The sequence below is a fragment of the Rhinatrema bivittatum genome, chromosome 5 (genome assembly GCF_901001135.1).
Source record: "Rhinatrema bivittatum chromosome 5, aRhiBiv1.1, whole genome shotgun sequence".
Taxonomy (NCBI): domain Eukaryota; kingdom Metazoa; phylum Chordata; class Amphibia; order Gymnophiona; family Rhinatrematidae; genus Rhinatrema; species Rhinatrema bivittatum.
In genome coordinates this window covers 80,625,565-80,642,414 of record NC_042619.1, presented here as the reverse complement: position 1 = coordinate 80,642,414, position 16,850 = coordinate 80,625,565, and the positions used below count along the sequence as shown (strand labels likewise).

Below are 16,850 nucleotides of genomic sequence, written 5' to 3'. Positions count from 1 at the left end.
ATAAAGTCTTCAAGACTATGCTGTTTTGCCATGCTATGTTCTGTTAATGATGCATCATCTCACAGTATGAAATGGTGCTTCTATGCTCAATTAGGAATGCATGATCAACCATAGATAAAGTTAAGTATATATTTTCTCCTAGGACAAGCAGGATGGTAGTCCTCACATGTAGGTGACATCATCCGATGGTGCCTGGCCCGGAAAGCTTTTGTCAAAATTTCTAGAAGCTTTGACTGGCACACTAAGCATGCCACTATCTGTGCGTCCATGCGAGGTCCTCCTTTGGTCTTTTTCCGTGATGCAAGTTGCCTCGTGGTTCTGGAGCTCTGTTTCTTCTTTGTAATTTTCTTGTAGAATGGTATTTTCTTAAGTCCCATTGCTGGGTCCTCCTTCGTGATCAGTGGTTCTCTTCAGCTCAGTAGGTAGAAAATGTGTCCCTTTCGCAGTCTATTCCCGGTATCCCACTCTGCAACCCACGGTCATCGACCGCGCGCTGGTTATTTTTTCATGGTGTCCAATTTTTGCCGATGCCCCCAGTGCCCGCGGCCCATGTCCATCATGGATCAGCATGATGTTTACATCCTCTGCTTGGGGGCTTTGCACGACATCAGAGGGTGTCAGCTATCTGACCAGATGACCCCCAAGGGCTGTCGTGTATGCCTGGATATGATGGAGAAACATTTTGGTTCCAAAAAGTCAGCTCCATCCACACCCGCGTCAGTCCTAGACACCCAGGGGTCGGGGGAGCTTCTCAACCCACTCCCCCTTTCTACTCTTCTGACTGCATTTTCACAGGACCGAGGGAAGGGTGAGCAGTCTTCTGTGATATCACCAGTTTCCAGGACATCGGGATCCTCAGCTTCCTTGACACCAGGGAAAGACCGGGCCGAGTTCCATGTGAGATCCTGCAAGCATAGACACCGATCACAGTCTGCGCATGGCTCTGGTTCCAGTGTGGTATCGGCAGCTGCCGTACCACCACCAAAGCGACCAAGTGGCCCAGAGGCCCCATAGTCAAATATACACAGGAGTCCCAGGCGTTCCCCACTGACATCGGTGCTGGGCACCGTGCCTCCGAGGAAGCACCGGTGATGCTTCACCCCCCCCACCCCACCCCTTCAGTCCTGGCTTCACAGGACTTTCAGGAGGAGTTGGACCGCAGAGTGTGGTGCTCCGAGCTCTGCGGAGCATTGAGCCGCCACCGGTCCCCATACCGGTGCTGGAGCCTGTGCAGTCTGTCTTGGCACCCCTGTTTGAGCATCTGGACATCTTTCTCAGTGCCCTCCCAATGCAGCTGATGCCAGAGGACCATTGGTTCCCCAGCGGCCATTGATGTTCCCCCTTGGGAGCGATCCCTATCATTGGATCCTCTGAGGAGGAAGACGTAGCTCTTGCCAAGTTCCTGAGGCCTCTGTTTCCTGAGTCTTTGCCCGGGCCCTCTGGCCTCCTGTGGCCCTCGGTACCCCTGTTGCCAGGGGAACCATCTATTTTCTTGGTGCCTTTAGAGCCCAGGGCTAGGATCCTCCACAGGCCTCGCCCATGCCAGCCCCACAATGGCCTTAGTGAGGAAGAAGGCCCTTATGACCCGTTGGGGGAGGATTCTTTGGCGTCGTCTTCTAAATTTTCGGGCGACCCCTCCCCTCCCCCCCCCCCCCCCCCCCCCCCATCCGAGCGTTCCCCGCCGGAGGGAAAGGAGTCTGTCCCCCCTGAGGATCTTTCCTTTGCGGAGTTCATTAGGGCCATGTCCGAGGCAATTCACTTCCAATTTCTTACAGAGGAGGATGCGCCACATATGATGCTGGAAGTACTCCAGTTTGTCAATGTTCCTAAGGAAATCGTGGCAGTTCCCATCCATGACATAAGGACTTTCTCCTTCAGACGTGGGAACACCCGATCTCCATATCTCCAGTCAATAGGAAGGTGGATGCCACCTATTTGGTACAGCAGGCCTTGGGATTCGTGAAGCAGTACCTCCCTCACCAGTCAGTGGTAGTGCAATATACCGTATTTTTCGCTCCATAAGACGCACTTGTTTTCCCCCAAAAGTGGGGGGAAAATGTATGTGCGTCTTATGGAGCGAATATAAAAAAAAAACAAACAAAAATCTAACAACCCCCCTCCTGACTCCCCCACGACCTGCCGACTTAATTTACTGCAACCCCCCACCCTCCTGACCCCCCCCAAGACCTGCCAAACGTCCCTGGTGGTCCAGCGGGGGTCCAGGAGCGGTCCGGGAACGATCTCCTGGGCTTCAGCCGTCGGCTGCCAGTAATCAAAATGGCGCCGACGGCCCTTTGCCCTCACTATGTCACTGAGACCGACCAATAGCAGCTTTGTTTGTTTGTGATTTTATTCTTTACAACTGTTTCTACGAATTTTCCCAGCACTAAAGTCAAGCCCACCGTTCTATAGTTTCCCGGATCACCCCTGGATCTCTCTTTAAATATAGGGGTTGCATTGGCCATCTTCTAATCTTCAGGTACATCGGATAATTTTAATGATAGGTTACATATTTTTACTAATAGTTCTGAAATTTTATTTTTTAGTTCTTTCAGAACCCTGGGGGGTGTACCATCTGGACCAAGTGGTTTACTGGCAGGCGAGTGCTCGTCGTCTGCTCAGTTTGTTGGGCCACATGGCAGCTTCTGTCCATCTTACCCCTCTCGCCCACAATGGACCTTGCCGTCCAATGCCCACAGGCCTCCCAGGCTTCCTCAAAAGAGGAGACTGGCTCTGCTCCCTCGAACTCAAGAAAGCTTACCCTCACATAGCTATCTTCCCTGGCCACAGAATATACCTCTGCTTCGTGGTGGGGAAGGCTCACTACCAATACAAGGTACTACCCTTTGGGTTAGCCTCAGCTCCTCGCATCTTCCCCAAATGCCTAGCAGTGGTGGCAGTGTATCTCAGGCGCTGCGTGATGCACGTCTTCCCGTACCTAGATGACTGGTTGATCAAGAGCGACTCCCGCACTAGGGCACAAAGCGCTTTTGCCCTGACAGTGCAGACTCTGCAGTCCTTGGGGTTTGTAATCAACTACCCAAAGTGTCACCTCTACCTGACTCCACCACTGGACTTTATAGGAGCCAGGTTGGATACTGTTAGCGAAAACATTTCTGCCCCGCAATTGGGCTCTTGCCCTTGCCTCATTGGCAACTTTCATGCCCAGCCCCCGGCAGATGAGTGACTGCCTTATGCTTCGTTTGTTGGGCCACATGGTGGTTTTGGTCCATGTTACTCCTTTCACCCGCTTGTGCATGCAGAGAGGTACAATGAACCTTGCGGTCGCAATGGCAACAGGCCTTCCAGGACCTCTTGACCTGTCTCTGTCATGGAACTTCTGAAGGCATCTCTGTCCTGGTGGGAAGAGCTCTCCAATTTGGAGTGGGGAATTACCTTCTAGGCTGCCCTCTGCACGCAAGGTCTCTGGGCCGCTCCCAAAGCCTGCTGTCTAAGTTTTTGGAGCTTTGGGTAATCCATTATGCCCTCTGGGCAGTCAGACTGGTTGTCGCACAAGGAAGTCCTGATCCGGATGGACAACCAAGTTGCAATGTGGTATGTTAACAAATGGGGGATCCGGGATTGGTCCTCCTCTGTCGTCCTGGTCCCTGTCACAGGGGATGTCGCTGCGAGCAATGTATCTGCCTGGGACTCTGAACCTACTGGCGGACCAGCTGAGCTGCTCCTTTAGGCCACATGAGTGGTCCCTAAATCCGGAGGTAGTGGCCAGAATTTATCAGTGGGAAACCCCAGATGTGGACTCTTTGCCTCCCTGTACAATTACTAGGTGAGCAGGGCAGACATCTGGCCTGTGACGCCTTCTTACTTCACTGGGGAGGGGACTGCTGTAAACTTACCCTCTTACCCCGTTCCTCTTGAAGACCCTGCTTGAAGCTTCAACAGGACAGAGGGACCATGACCCTTGTGGTGCTTTATTGGCCCTGACAAATCTGGTTCCCTCTCCTTTGGGATCTGTCCATCTGGGCCCCCATTTGGCTGAGGACCGTATCCAATCTGATAACTCAGAACCAGGCACCATCCGAACCTCTGGGCATTAGCCCTAACAGCATGGATGTTGAGTGCCTTGCCCTTCAGCCCCTGGACCTCTGTGTCTCCCAGGTGCTGGTGGTTTCTAGAAAGCCTTTCACCAGGAAGTCTTATAGTTTTGAAATGGAGAAGATTTTCCACCTGGTGTATGGGGTATGACTTGGATTCATTCACATGTCCCCTTCCCAAGCTCTTGGACTACTTGAGGCACCTTTCAGAGTCTGGGCTTCAAACCAGCTCAGTCAGGATCCATCTTAGCGCTGTTAGTGCATACCATCAAAATGTCACTGGTATGCCCATATATCGGTGCAGCCTTTAGAGGGTCACTTTATGAGGCCTCCTGTTGCATCCTGGGATCTCAACATTGTCCTGGCATGGTTCTTGTGTCCGAGCCATTGCATTCCTGCAACCTGAAGTTCCTCACCTGGAAAGTTATATTCCTAGTGGCGATTGCTATGGTTCGTAGAGTCAGTGAACCTCAGGCCTTGGTTACATATCTGCCATACACAACGTTTTTTCCATGAGCGTTTGGTCTTGCGTACACACCCTAAGTTCCTACCGAAGGTGGTGACTGATTTTCACATTAGGCCAAAAAAAACGTGCACTACCTCTGATCTACATATAGATCATACAATCAACTCAGAGGGACTAGGCGCAATATCATGTCCAAATTTTATTATTCACATGCTTTTTAATTATGTTTAACAAACATGTTACATAGTTCCCACTATGTGACCACACCCCCCATCGATATCTAAAACCACCATCAGACAGGCATTACCCTACACTCATACCTCTTAAAATCAAACCACATATCTCTTCTCCTCTATACAACATCAGAGAAAAATTCCCTACATAACATATAATTCCATCTGTAATTACATAGTTGTTCCCCTCATATACCATCCCATCTGTAATTACATAGTTGTTTCCCTCATGTATGGTACATGTATATACATGTACCATACATGAGGGGAACTATGTACATAGTGGGAACTATGTAACATGTTTGTTAAACATAATTAAAAAGTATGGGCTGGATTTTAAAAGTTCTGCGCGCGGGCTTCGTAAAAGGGGCGGGGAGGGGGCGGGACCAGGGGCGTGGTGCCGGCCCGGGGGCGTGGTAGGGGCCAGCAGCCCGCTGGTGCGTGCAGATTTATGCCTGCTGAAAGCAGGCGTAAATCTGCCAACAAAGGTAGGGGGGGGGGGGTTAGGGAGGGGAAGGTGCGGGGGTGGAAAGAAAGTTCCCTCTAAGGTCGCTCCGATTTCGGAGCGGCCTCGGAGGGAACAGGCAGCGCGCGCCGAGCCCGGTGCGAGCAAGTTGCACAAATGTGCACCCCCTTGCGCGCGCGCCAACCCCGGATTTTATAAGATACGTGCGGCTACGCGCATATCTTATAAAATCCAGCGTACTTTTGTTCGCACCTGGTGCGCAAACAAAAGTACGCGCTCACGCAAATTTATAAAATCTACCCCATGTGAATAAAAAAATTTGGGCATGATATTGCGCCTAGTCCCTCTGAGTTGATTGTATGATTTTCACATTAATCAGTCCATGGTTTTACCCACCTTCTTTCCCAGGCCTAATTCCCACCCAGGAGAATGGGCCCTTCATTCTTTGGACTGCAAGAGGTTCTTGGCTTTCGTTTTAGAACGCACAGCCGGTCACAGGCAGTCCACTCAGCTCTTTTTGTCCTTCGATACCAATAGCCTGGGAGTGGTGGTGGGTAAATGACTTTATCCAACTGGCAGGCGGATTGCATTGCCTTCTATGTTTAAGTGGGCCTTCAGCTGACAGGCCAAATCAAAGCTCACTCTATGCGGGCTATGGTGACATCAGTGGCCTATTTGCGAGTGATCCCCGTCGAAATTTGCTGCGTGGCAATGTGGAGTTCTCTTCACACGTTGTCAGCCCACTACTGCTTAGACAAAGATGGTCGACAGGACAGTGCGTTCGGGCCAGTCTGTCTTACATACAGTCTCTTCCAGACCTGAACCCAACACTTCCTGCTTATAACCCCTAGTTGGAGTTCAGCAGTCCCCTGCCAACCAACAGTGCTGCAGTTGTTGTGCTCGTGGCACTTTGTTCGGTAACTGGTCTCACCTGCTAACTGGGACAGCCTGGAGCTTAGTATTCATCCACAAGTGAGGACTACCATCCTGCTTGTCCTAGGAGAAAGCGCAGTTGCTTACCTGTAATAGGTGTTCTCCTAGAACAGCAGGATGTTATTCCTCAGGAATCCCACCTGCCTCCTCACAGAGTTGGGTTCTCCTTCCGCTTTATTTTTTCGCTTGTATTTTCCTCTGTGCAGATAGTGGCATACTGGGTATGCTCAGTGTGCCGGTCAAAGCTTCTAGAAACTTTGACAAAAGTTTTCTCTGCCGGGCTCCATCGGATGAGGTCACCCACATGTGAGGGCTAACATCCTGCTGTCCTAGGAGAACAAGTGTTACAGGTAAGCAACTTCACTTTTTGCCACATGGAAATTTTTTGAAGCGCATATATAAAATTCATAAATTATTCTAACAAACTGGTAAATATATTAAGTGCTCACATTTGAAAATGCCTGCAGCCCATTGTAAGGTAAGAGGCATCAGATCAATAAATTTAGCACCTTCACATTCTGATACCATATTTGTTGATGTTAAGTCAATATTGATAAATTGAAAGATCTTACATCTGTTTGTTGTGAGAATACATTGGAGGTGTTTGCAGAATATTTCAGGATATTCTGATTTATTGTTCCGTCATATTTGCAGTTTGTATACTTTTTTTTTTAATTTACATAGTCTGCTTTTTAGCATTTTGAAGTGGATTACATTCTGGTGCTGTAGGTATTTCCCTAGCCACAGAAGGCTTACAGTATACGCTTGTACCTGAGGCAATGAAGAGTAATGTGATTTGCCCTCCGTAAGGAGTGACAGTGGGATTTGAAGTTATTTTGAAGCCCACTGCTTTAATCATTAGGTTGCTACTCCACTTTTTGGTCAGAAGTAATGTATAGATGGGTGTGTGCTATACTTTTCTGCCACGTTAACTGGGACTTATATATCTGGTGCAGTTGAATAATGGGCTACTTTTCAGAATTTTTCTACTTGGACTTGTGGGTGAGCAGTGCTGTGCCATTATGTCTTCACAGTGGTCTTGAGTTTCCAGTTCAGTGAATAAGCAAATATTTTCACAAGTCCTTGAAGGCCTATACATTATACACAACCTGCATTTCAGATATGGTTTATGATTGCTCTTGCAAATTCAAGAGTTTTTCTAGCTTCTTTCAGCTTCAATGTTTAGTTTAAAAGTTTGCATGAGTTGTCACAAAAGTCAGTCTTCATTCAGTAAATTTGATCTTGAAAAGCTAAGTACTAGAAGCAGCATATAATACTACAAACCTGTTGGCACTATATTATAGGAAAGTGAAACATTGTCAACAAAAATAAGCAAATACCTCTAGTAGTCATCAATATACAAAAGCTGAGGTGCAATGCAAACCAGTAATTCACTTCACTGGAGTATGATATCAGACAAATGTAAGTGCTGTGCTATGTAGACAAAATCAGCAAACAGAACTGGGAGTCTCATCCTCTACCAGTTACTTTTTGTATTTGAAAAATAATTTATCAAAGACACACAATGTGAATACTTATCTTGTATATATGATCATATCATTCAAGAGATGATACTGCCACTTAGAAAAGCCAGGAAACAAAGTGGAAGCCGATTCAGTTGCCTGTGTAACAGTGACGACAATAGGAATCGGATGATAAAAATAAGCCCTTTATTAAAAATGCCCCACTCTGGCCGAGTTTCGCTCTCTTACATGGAGCTGCCTCAGGGGCAATTGATTGTAACAGGACTTAGGTTTGTTCACAAAGGTGATATCGCAGTGACATTCAGTGTCATTGATTTTCTTATTGTGTCTAGAAACCTTTTCTCTATTCGCATTGCATTACCACATGGTATTAACAGTGAAAGTGGTTTTATTGATCCAAAATGTGCGAAAAGTATTCAAGCTAATGCCATTGTGAACAAACCTAAGTCCTGTTACAATCAATTGCCCCTGAGGCAGCTCCATGTAAGAGAGCAAAACTCGGCCAGAGTCGGGCATTTTTAATACAGGGCTTATTTTTATCATCCGATTCCTATTGTCGTCACTGTTACTTAGAAAAGCCAGACATGGCCAATGTTTCAACAATCCTATTGTCAGGGGTCATTTAAATATGATTCTACAAGAAAGAGCAAACACTAAATGAAAAAACATAAGACAAACTGGTACAAAGATATTTACAACCCACCTCTATATGCTGACCAGTAGCTTCACAAGGTCAAAGATGGCAGCATACTCAAAGGGATGCCAGAGATTCCCCTGTTCGTAGCAAAATCCAACCAATCAGAATACTGAACTGAAATAGTGCCATTTTTAAAATGAACCCATCAAAAACATTAAGCCAAATAAACACGCTTCAATCGACTTGAATCCCATGGATGGACAATGTCCAACTTGTAAATCCACTTCTGGTCTTGTCATAGAAGCAAAAGATCAAAATTGCCCGCCTTCCTCAATTTCAAATGTGTTTTTTCCAACATTAAAAATTTCAAATCATATAGTGCTGCTCCAGAGGGGCATAAAATCTCTCATGCTAAACTGCAGTACAGTGTTTAATCATCCTTATTTGTAATGCGCGCTTTGTTTTCCCTACATATAACAATCCGCAGGACCACCAAATAATGTATAGCCATAGCGCTGCAATTGGTGCAAGTATGAAAGGTATTTTTGTGTACAATAGTGGTAATGTACTGCCCTCAACCGACTGATCAAAAACTGAACAGTACTCACACAGGTGATGGTCAGGGGCCTCTTTTGAACCAAAAAACGAATGTGTCATTTTCCCTGAATTCTGAACGCACAACCAAATCTTTTAACTTTCTTCTTCTCTGAGTATTGCAAAAAGAGGGGATGTCAAAAACAGAATGCAACTGCAGAATCTTCCAATGTTTCCACATGCTTTGTTGCACCCAAAACACTTACAAGAAAATAAGGTAAAACGCAATCCAGTTGTAAATCTTAACTGTCTTGGAACAATTTACATTAACAAATCTCTAACCTAGTGAGCATGTTTGAGCCGCCTGTTTTGTATGCATTTCCTTCGCACTTCCTATGAAATTCAGATAAAGTTTAACAAAGCCACCTAAGTTGCAGAAATTGCCCTTCAGGTAAGATGACTCTAAAATGCTTCAAAAGGCAGCTAGAATACTGTAATAGTGTTCCTGTCCATTGGCTTTTTTTTTAATAGATGAAAAATAGCTTTATTACCAGACTAATACAGATGACTAAAAAATGTAAAAAGTATTACTGATGGACGAAGTGAACTGAAGGTTGCAATCACATTAATTTAAACATACCATGAACTGTAAAAACATTTCCCTATTCTCACTCCATAACAAAAGAATATCTATAAAACGCTGCTATAATCTAATTGAAGATTTAAAACACTGGAACAACCCTACCACCTCAAAATGACTTGCAGATAAGTTGGCAACATTGTGGACCATAGTGGACCCCCACAGCGCTTCCTTTTATTTGCGGATAATACCATTAAGCATTAAAAAAGTTTCTTTTAAGGCAGAAATTGCCAAATAACAAAAAATGCTGAGGGGAGCCAATTCAAAACAGGCTCAATCCCATAAAGCTGCTTCAATCATCAATCAAGGCTGCATCCTAAGGAATATTTGTGTATAAAAACACTGACAAGGTGTTAACCTCAAGGTGCATTCTGGCCCACTAGGCTGGCGATAATATTGCATGGGTCTGTATAGGTTGCTCTTATAACAATTGCCAAGAAGAAATTAGACTTTTAAGCAGTCTGAGTGCATCTGACCCTTATATATGTCCAGATTATTGACCCAACACTCTTGAACACACACTCTGAGGTAGGACTTGCTCACTATATCCTACTAAGTGTCTAATGCCTTCTTCTAGCCTGGAGGGTGAGATCCCATATACCGCTCCCTTTTCCATGCTTCTGGATTAGTCCATATAGACCACCTCCAACTGGGCTCACTTTCTGCTTGTATCTTTCTTGTTCTTTCTTGAACTTGTGATAGTGCTTTAGCACTGTCAACTTCTTTCCCATGACTTGCCCAAAGGTATCGACAAGGCTTTAAGTGGGACTAAGCCCTGGTCCCTCTGGTTTTGCACAAAAAGCTTGGCTTGGGTTCACCCTCTTCTCCTCGTTCTTATTCTCCAGTATGTATGATTCTTTTCTCTTGAAACTATTGTGACTTTAGAATACCATGTTCTTCATCCAGTGATGCCTAGCCAGTACTGGTGTTTGCTGGGGTCTCAGGCCTGCCCACCTGAATTGGTTCCTCTATTCTGGTGACTGCGTTTACACTCAACTGTCTGATAAAGCTCTCCTTTCAAAGGGTCATGTAGGTAATTCCTCTTAATGGTGACTTCTCACTTTTTCAGTCTGCAACTCCTTGTAACCATTGCTCCTCTGCTCAGGTACAAGTTAATTGATAATTTAAACTGTGTGACAGTTCTCAGTTTCAAGCAGAAGAGGTATTGCATTAACTTATTCTTGATGTTCACAGGCACAGTTCTTTATTGAAAAATATCAGTCTTATTCTCCAGGCAGTAATATATTTTCCAAAAAGTAATTGCAGCTCCATTTCTTGATTTCTATTGAAAGTTGTAACCTTTCCTTATTAGCTATCATTCTTCAGTTAATTAAGCTTAAGGTACTTTTACCTCCTTGGATTAATGATAGGCACATCATGAGTTGAGGCACACACCAAGTGGTTTCTTGGCTAATAGGGGATACTTCCCACGGCTATTCACCTGCAGCAATCTTTCAATTAATAGGAGTTTGTCTTCTTTGTAGCTTGAATACCTGGCTACACTGTGTTAGCTGATTAATCAGAGCAGCATTTTTGTAAATTGTAAATCTCCTGCTCACTAATTAAGGAAAACTATTCCAGTACAGTTTCCATGCTCAGTTATTTGACTGGCAAAATTTTCCTCCCTCTGCAGTTGCAAGGCAGGTCTTGTTAGTGGAAGATCTTTTTCCTATGCTGCAACCCCAAGCACAACTTCTTTGGGAAGGGTAACAGTTCTTAATTACAGGTAGTTCTCCTCAGCTGCAATTCCAAGCATTCCGCCTAGCTCTTAAGAAAAATAGCAGTTCTTGATTAAAGGCAACTTTACTCTGCTGCTGTTCCAAACCATTTTTCCTTTGGAAAAATCATATCCCCTTGTGCTTTAGTACAGCTATGTGGTCTTCAGCCCCCCCCCCCCCCCCCAAGAAAAAAAAAAACCAAACAAGCTAAAAGAAGGGAGTAATATTAGCTCCTGTCTTAATTACTAAACTTCTCTGGCTTTTTCCCCGGGTCTTTAAAATCTTTTGTTCCATTTTAGAACTAGCAGTGCAGCTTAGTCATTCCTCAAACAGCATATAAAAATTCATTTAATTTAATATTGCAGCTCATTGGTGAATCTAGTCTCTGGTTCTTTCTCTTCCTCATCTTCTTACTCTATCTGACTCCATAGTAAGCCAAGTCCCAAGCTGTTCTTGAGCAATGAGTCCGTTCCTTTCTTGCCTTTTACTACTACAGGAGCCTCCCTCTTTATATAAAGACATAGCCTATCAATGCTGTGCTACTGCCTCCACCCAGTGCTGGTTCATTTCTGCTGTCTCTAGGCAGCCAGAGTGGTTGGGAAATATAGTTCTCAGGGTAGCCATCATGGTTTCTACCGGATGTCTCCTGCTTTCTGAAAGAAGTCAAGCAGATCCGACCACCCCTAAAGTGGCCGGTGCCCCTTTGGAACCTCAACCTGGTCCTAGATTTCCTAGCAGGAACCTCCTTCAGACCTCTCCACGGCCTGTCTCTCCGACTATTAACACTGAAGACAGCCTTCCTGCTGGCAGTCTGTTCGGCCTGGCGTATATCCGAGCTACAAGCACTGTCCTTCCGAGAGCCGTTCCTCAGACTCACCCCGGGAACCATCCAGTTACGCACAGTTTCGTCGTTCCTCCCCAAAGTGGTTTCTCATTTTCATCTCAACCAAACCATCTTGCTACCATCACCAGATGAGCATAAGAATTCGGAAGAGGCTCGAAGTCTATGCCATCTCAACATCGGCAGGTTCCTAGTCAGATACCTGGAAAATCGGAATCCGTACGAAAGACGGACCACCTATTCGTCCTTCACAGCGCGAAGAAGCAAGGGGAAGCGGCCTCGCGAGCAGCCATAGCCCGCTGGATCAAAGAAGTCATCAAGGCGGCCTGCGTAGAAGCAGGCAAGCCACCGCCTTTACAAGTCAAGGTCCATTCTACTAGAGCCCAGGCTGTGTTCTGAACGGAAGCCAAGTTGCTGTCACCCGCCCAGATCTGCAGGGCGGGTGACAGCATCCACACCTTCTCCAGGTTTTACCGCCTGGATGTTCAGGCTCAGGAGGACACAGCATTTGCAAGGGCAGTACTAAGTGGGTCACGGGCAGCCTCCTACCCGGTTCGGGAGGAGCTTTTATACATCCAGTGGGAGCACTGAGAGGAGAGGATCACCTTGCTGGTGGCTGAAAGGAATCAGTAAGTTTTTGCTTGGGACATTGTCTTTTGTCAGTCAATAAGGCAGCTAGTAAGCAGTAGGTAGTGTTTATTTTTCAAAGTCTGTAAGGCAACTAGTAAGCAGAACCGAGAGTTTGTATTAAAAAAAACAAAACAAAAAAACAACAACAACAAAAACAAACAAAAAAACAAACCCCCAAAAAGTAGCCAGAAGCTAGAAATAAGCTAGGAGCAGTGTATACCTAAGTAAAAAGGTTAAAAAGTTCAGTTCAGTTACTCACCTTGGAAAGGTGTTGAGGTAGTTTGATTTGGTTTGAATAGGTACCAACATTTGTTAATCAAGAGAGCAGTGAGTCACTCAGGCTGACTAACTGAAGTTAGACTGTTTGTATTTCCCAACCCTCCCCCAGCTCATCCTTTAATTTATAGGCAGGTGCCACTTTCACAAAAAAAAACAAAACAAAACAATCCCAACAACAAAAACTTAATTGAGAGTTTGATCAGACCCCTGTAGGCCACTACCAGACATATAGCGAATTCACTAATACATTTAAAGGACGTTAGACACATTCCTACTCCCATAGCAGCCTAAAACCTAACTAGGAACTGATCAAAATTGAGATGAAGTCGGCAGTCCAGCAGCAAGAGGGGGGCTTCCCAGTCTTTTGCATCGAGTGTCACATGTATGATTTTTTACCCACCTGTGAGAAGTTAAACATGTGCATGCGATGCAAAGAACTCCTGGCTCTTAGAGAACGAGTTCGATCTCTGGAGTCTAGAGTGGCAGACCTGGAGGAGCTGAGGCAGACAGAGAGGTATATAGATGAGATCTTCAGGGACATAGTAGCCAAGTCCCAACTTCAGACTGGCAGCCCTGGTGCTGCCTTGGAGGAAGAAGGTCTCATGATTGGAGAGCATCAACCTGGTGTAGCAGGAAAGGATCCTGTAGCAAGGACCTGCTCTCCAGGTGAAGCACTGTCCTTTCGTACCGAGGATATCTCCCCAAGGCCTACTGCCCAGGAGGCAAGGGTTAGGTTGGCTGTCATAATTGGTGGTTCATTATTAGGAATGTAGACTGCTGGGTGGCTGGTGGGCATGAGAATCGCCTGGTAACATGCCTACCTGGTGCGAAGGTGGCAGAACTCACGCGTCACCTAGATAGGATTTTAGACACTGCTGGGGAAGAGCAGGCTGTCGTGGTACATATGGGCACCAACGACATAGGAAAATATGGGAGGGAGGTTCTGGAAGCCAAATTTAGGCTCTTAGGTAGAAAACTTAAATCCAGAACCTCCATGGTAGCATTCTCTGACATGCTCCCTGTTCCACGTGCAGGTCACCAGAGGCAGGCAGAGCTCCGGAGTCTCAATGCGTGGATGAGATTATGGTGCAAGGAAGAGGGATTCCATTTTCTTAGGAACTGGGGAACCTTTTGGGGAAGAGGGAGTCTGTTCTGAAGGGATGGGCTCCACCTTAACCAGGGTGGAACCAGACTTCTGGCGCTAACCTTTAAAAAGGAGATAGAGCAGCTTTAAAACTAGAAAAAGGGGAAAGCCGACAGTCGCTCAGCAGCGCATAGTTCGGAGAGAGGTATCTTTAAAGGATATTAATGATGCATTAGAATTAGGGCATCCCGACAGTGAGGTTCCAATAATAAGAAAAGTAGTCCAAGTGCCTGTAACTAAAAACTCACCAGAGCAAAAGAATTTTAACTTATCCCTATCAATTAAAAAGCAGAATGAAAATACAAACAAAAAACAAACTTTAAAATGTTTGTATGCTAATGCCAGAAGTCTAAGAAGTAAGATGGGAGAATTAGAATGTATAGCAGTGAATGATGACATAGACTTAATTGGCATCTCAGAGAGATGGTGGAAGGAGGACAACCATGGGACAGTGCTATACCGGGGTACAAACTATATTGCAATGACAGAGAGGAGCACCCGGGAGGTGGTGTGGTGCTTTATGTCCGGGATGGCATAGAGTCCAACAGGATAAACATCCTGCACAAGACTAAATGCACAATTGAATCTTTATGGGTAGAAATCCCTTGTGTGTCGGGGAAGACTATAGTGATAGGAGTATACTAACGTCCACCTGGTCAAGATAGTGAGACTGACATTGAAATGCTAATAGAAATTAGGGAAGCTAACCAAATTGTTAATAATAATGGGAGACTTCAAATACCACAAAAACAATTACAGTTAATGCCAATGTACAACGAGCCACACTATCTCAGACAAACACGTTGTGAGTAACAATTATTTTAACCTTCTATGTGCCAAATTTCATTTAGTTTGTGTATAGGACCATCATAACACCCACGGTTGGCAAGTAAGTTAGCCTGTGTTTCTAACCGCTATGGGTCATGTTTAATCATCGGTCCCAATCTATCAAAAGTCTTTTTTTATTGATGAATCATTGTTTTGTGTTTTTGTAATTTTTCTCAAATTAATGTGGAACGGTACTTCCCTTGTTTGCTGGTGGCGCTACCGCGCTTCGGAGATACAGTTACGTGAAAGCTGTCCAGTCTGACGTACGTTTCGCAGGGCTGCTGCTTCAGGGACTGTATGAACGTGATTCTCCTAAAATATCCACTAAGAAATCTGATTTATCGTATCCACATTGTATTTTGTTTTAAGTTTTTACTCTAAAAAAAAAATGAATTCGAACATTTTATCGCACAGATTCTTTAGCAAAAATACCGCACATCCCAAGGGTATGTTTGAAAGCACAACTCACCATACCTTGCCGCCTTTTCCTCTTGTCGGCATCTGGATGGAGAGACCGCGAGATCAGTACTGATTATATGTGAATTGTCATGCTACACCTGGATGTGAGACATACCTAATGAAATAGTACTCACATGAAGTGAATCCACTCTATTTCCCTATTAAGCCCATTTAGAGTCACTGTTTGTAGCTGATGAATCCACCTTTGTTCACATTGACAGAGACGTTTAATCCTGTCTCCTCGCCTCCAATGTGCTGAAACTATTTCTAAAATGGTCCATTGGATTTCCAAATACTTATGATTACATTCTTTGAAATGCGCTACAAGAGGTTCTTCCATCCTGCCTGTGTTTAAGCAACATTTGTGTTCTGTTAATCTGGTACGTATAGGACGTTTGGTCATACCCACGTATGTAAGTGGGCATGGACAAAATATTGCGTAGACCACGTGAAGTTTTACAAGTGGCACGGGGTAATGATATGGTATTACCTGATGGTAAACGAATTGTGGTATGTGGTGATTTTAAAGAGCAATGAGAGCAATTAGTGCAGCTGGTCATATTTTCTATCATTGCTGATGGATTGTATGTACTGGAATGGACATACATCCGATGCGACTTTTTTTATAAATTCATCAGATCACTTCAACGAAAAATATTTCTGGCACAGAGTCCTTTTGAAACTTCATCCTCTGCAACCATCCATCGTGAAACCCAAATCAAAATGGAATCCACCACCCCCCTGGAGACGCAGCTATTAACACTTTTCAGGCCTGGTCATGCACGATGTTGAAAATATTGAAAAATCCTCATCCCACTCTTATTTCAACTTAACCCGTGAGGAATCACGAGTGTTACACCAACTGCAAGATAGGTGGGACATCGTGATAAAACCTGCAGACAAGGAAGGTGCTGTGGTTATCATGAATACCACATCTTACATGGAGGAGGTACAATGCCAACTCAAAAATTCAGCATTTTACCAGAAACTCAGTATGGATCCCATGGATAGCATTCTAGCCGAAGTCACACAAATCGTGGAACGAGGACATGAGTCATGATTTCTCACCATTAGTGAATGTAATTTTCTTATTAACAAACATCCCAGAATCCCTGTCCTATACATGATACCTAAAATCCACAAAAACCTTGAGAACCCCCCCAGGAAGACACATTGTGTCTTCCAAGGAATCAGTACTTGAACCCATTTCAATTTTTCTTGATAAAATTTTACAGCCTTTTTTCCACAAGCACCATCATACATCAAACACACATCTAGCATGCTTCACTTCTTGTCTACTGTCACTTTGACTGGCGAAAGTCTTTTAGTCACCATGGACATTGAATCACTATACACAGTCATCCCGCAGGAGGAACTGCTCATTCATAGCTACAGTACTTAAAAATAGCCCATCACCACAATGTATACCTACATCTTTCATTATTGAACTTCTACGTTTAGCATTAAGTCAAAATTATTTCATGTTTCAGAACAAATTCTTTT

General features: G+C 44.8%; 1 protein-coding gene across 1 annotated transcript in view; it reads left to right on the top strand.

Moving 5' to 3' along the window:
* Nucleotides 1–16,850, top strand: part of PSPC1 (paraspeckle component 1) — a 465,349-nt gene that overhangs the window by 333,264 nt on the left and 115,235 nt on the right. The gene's annotated exons all lie outside the window — the stretch shown is intronic.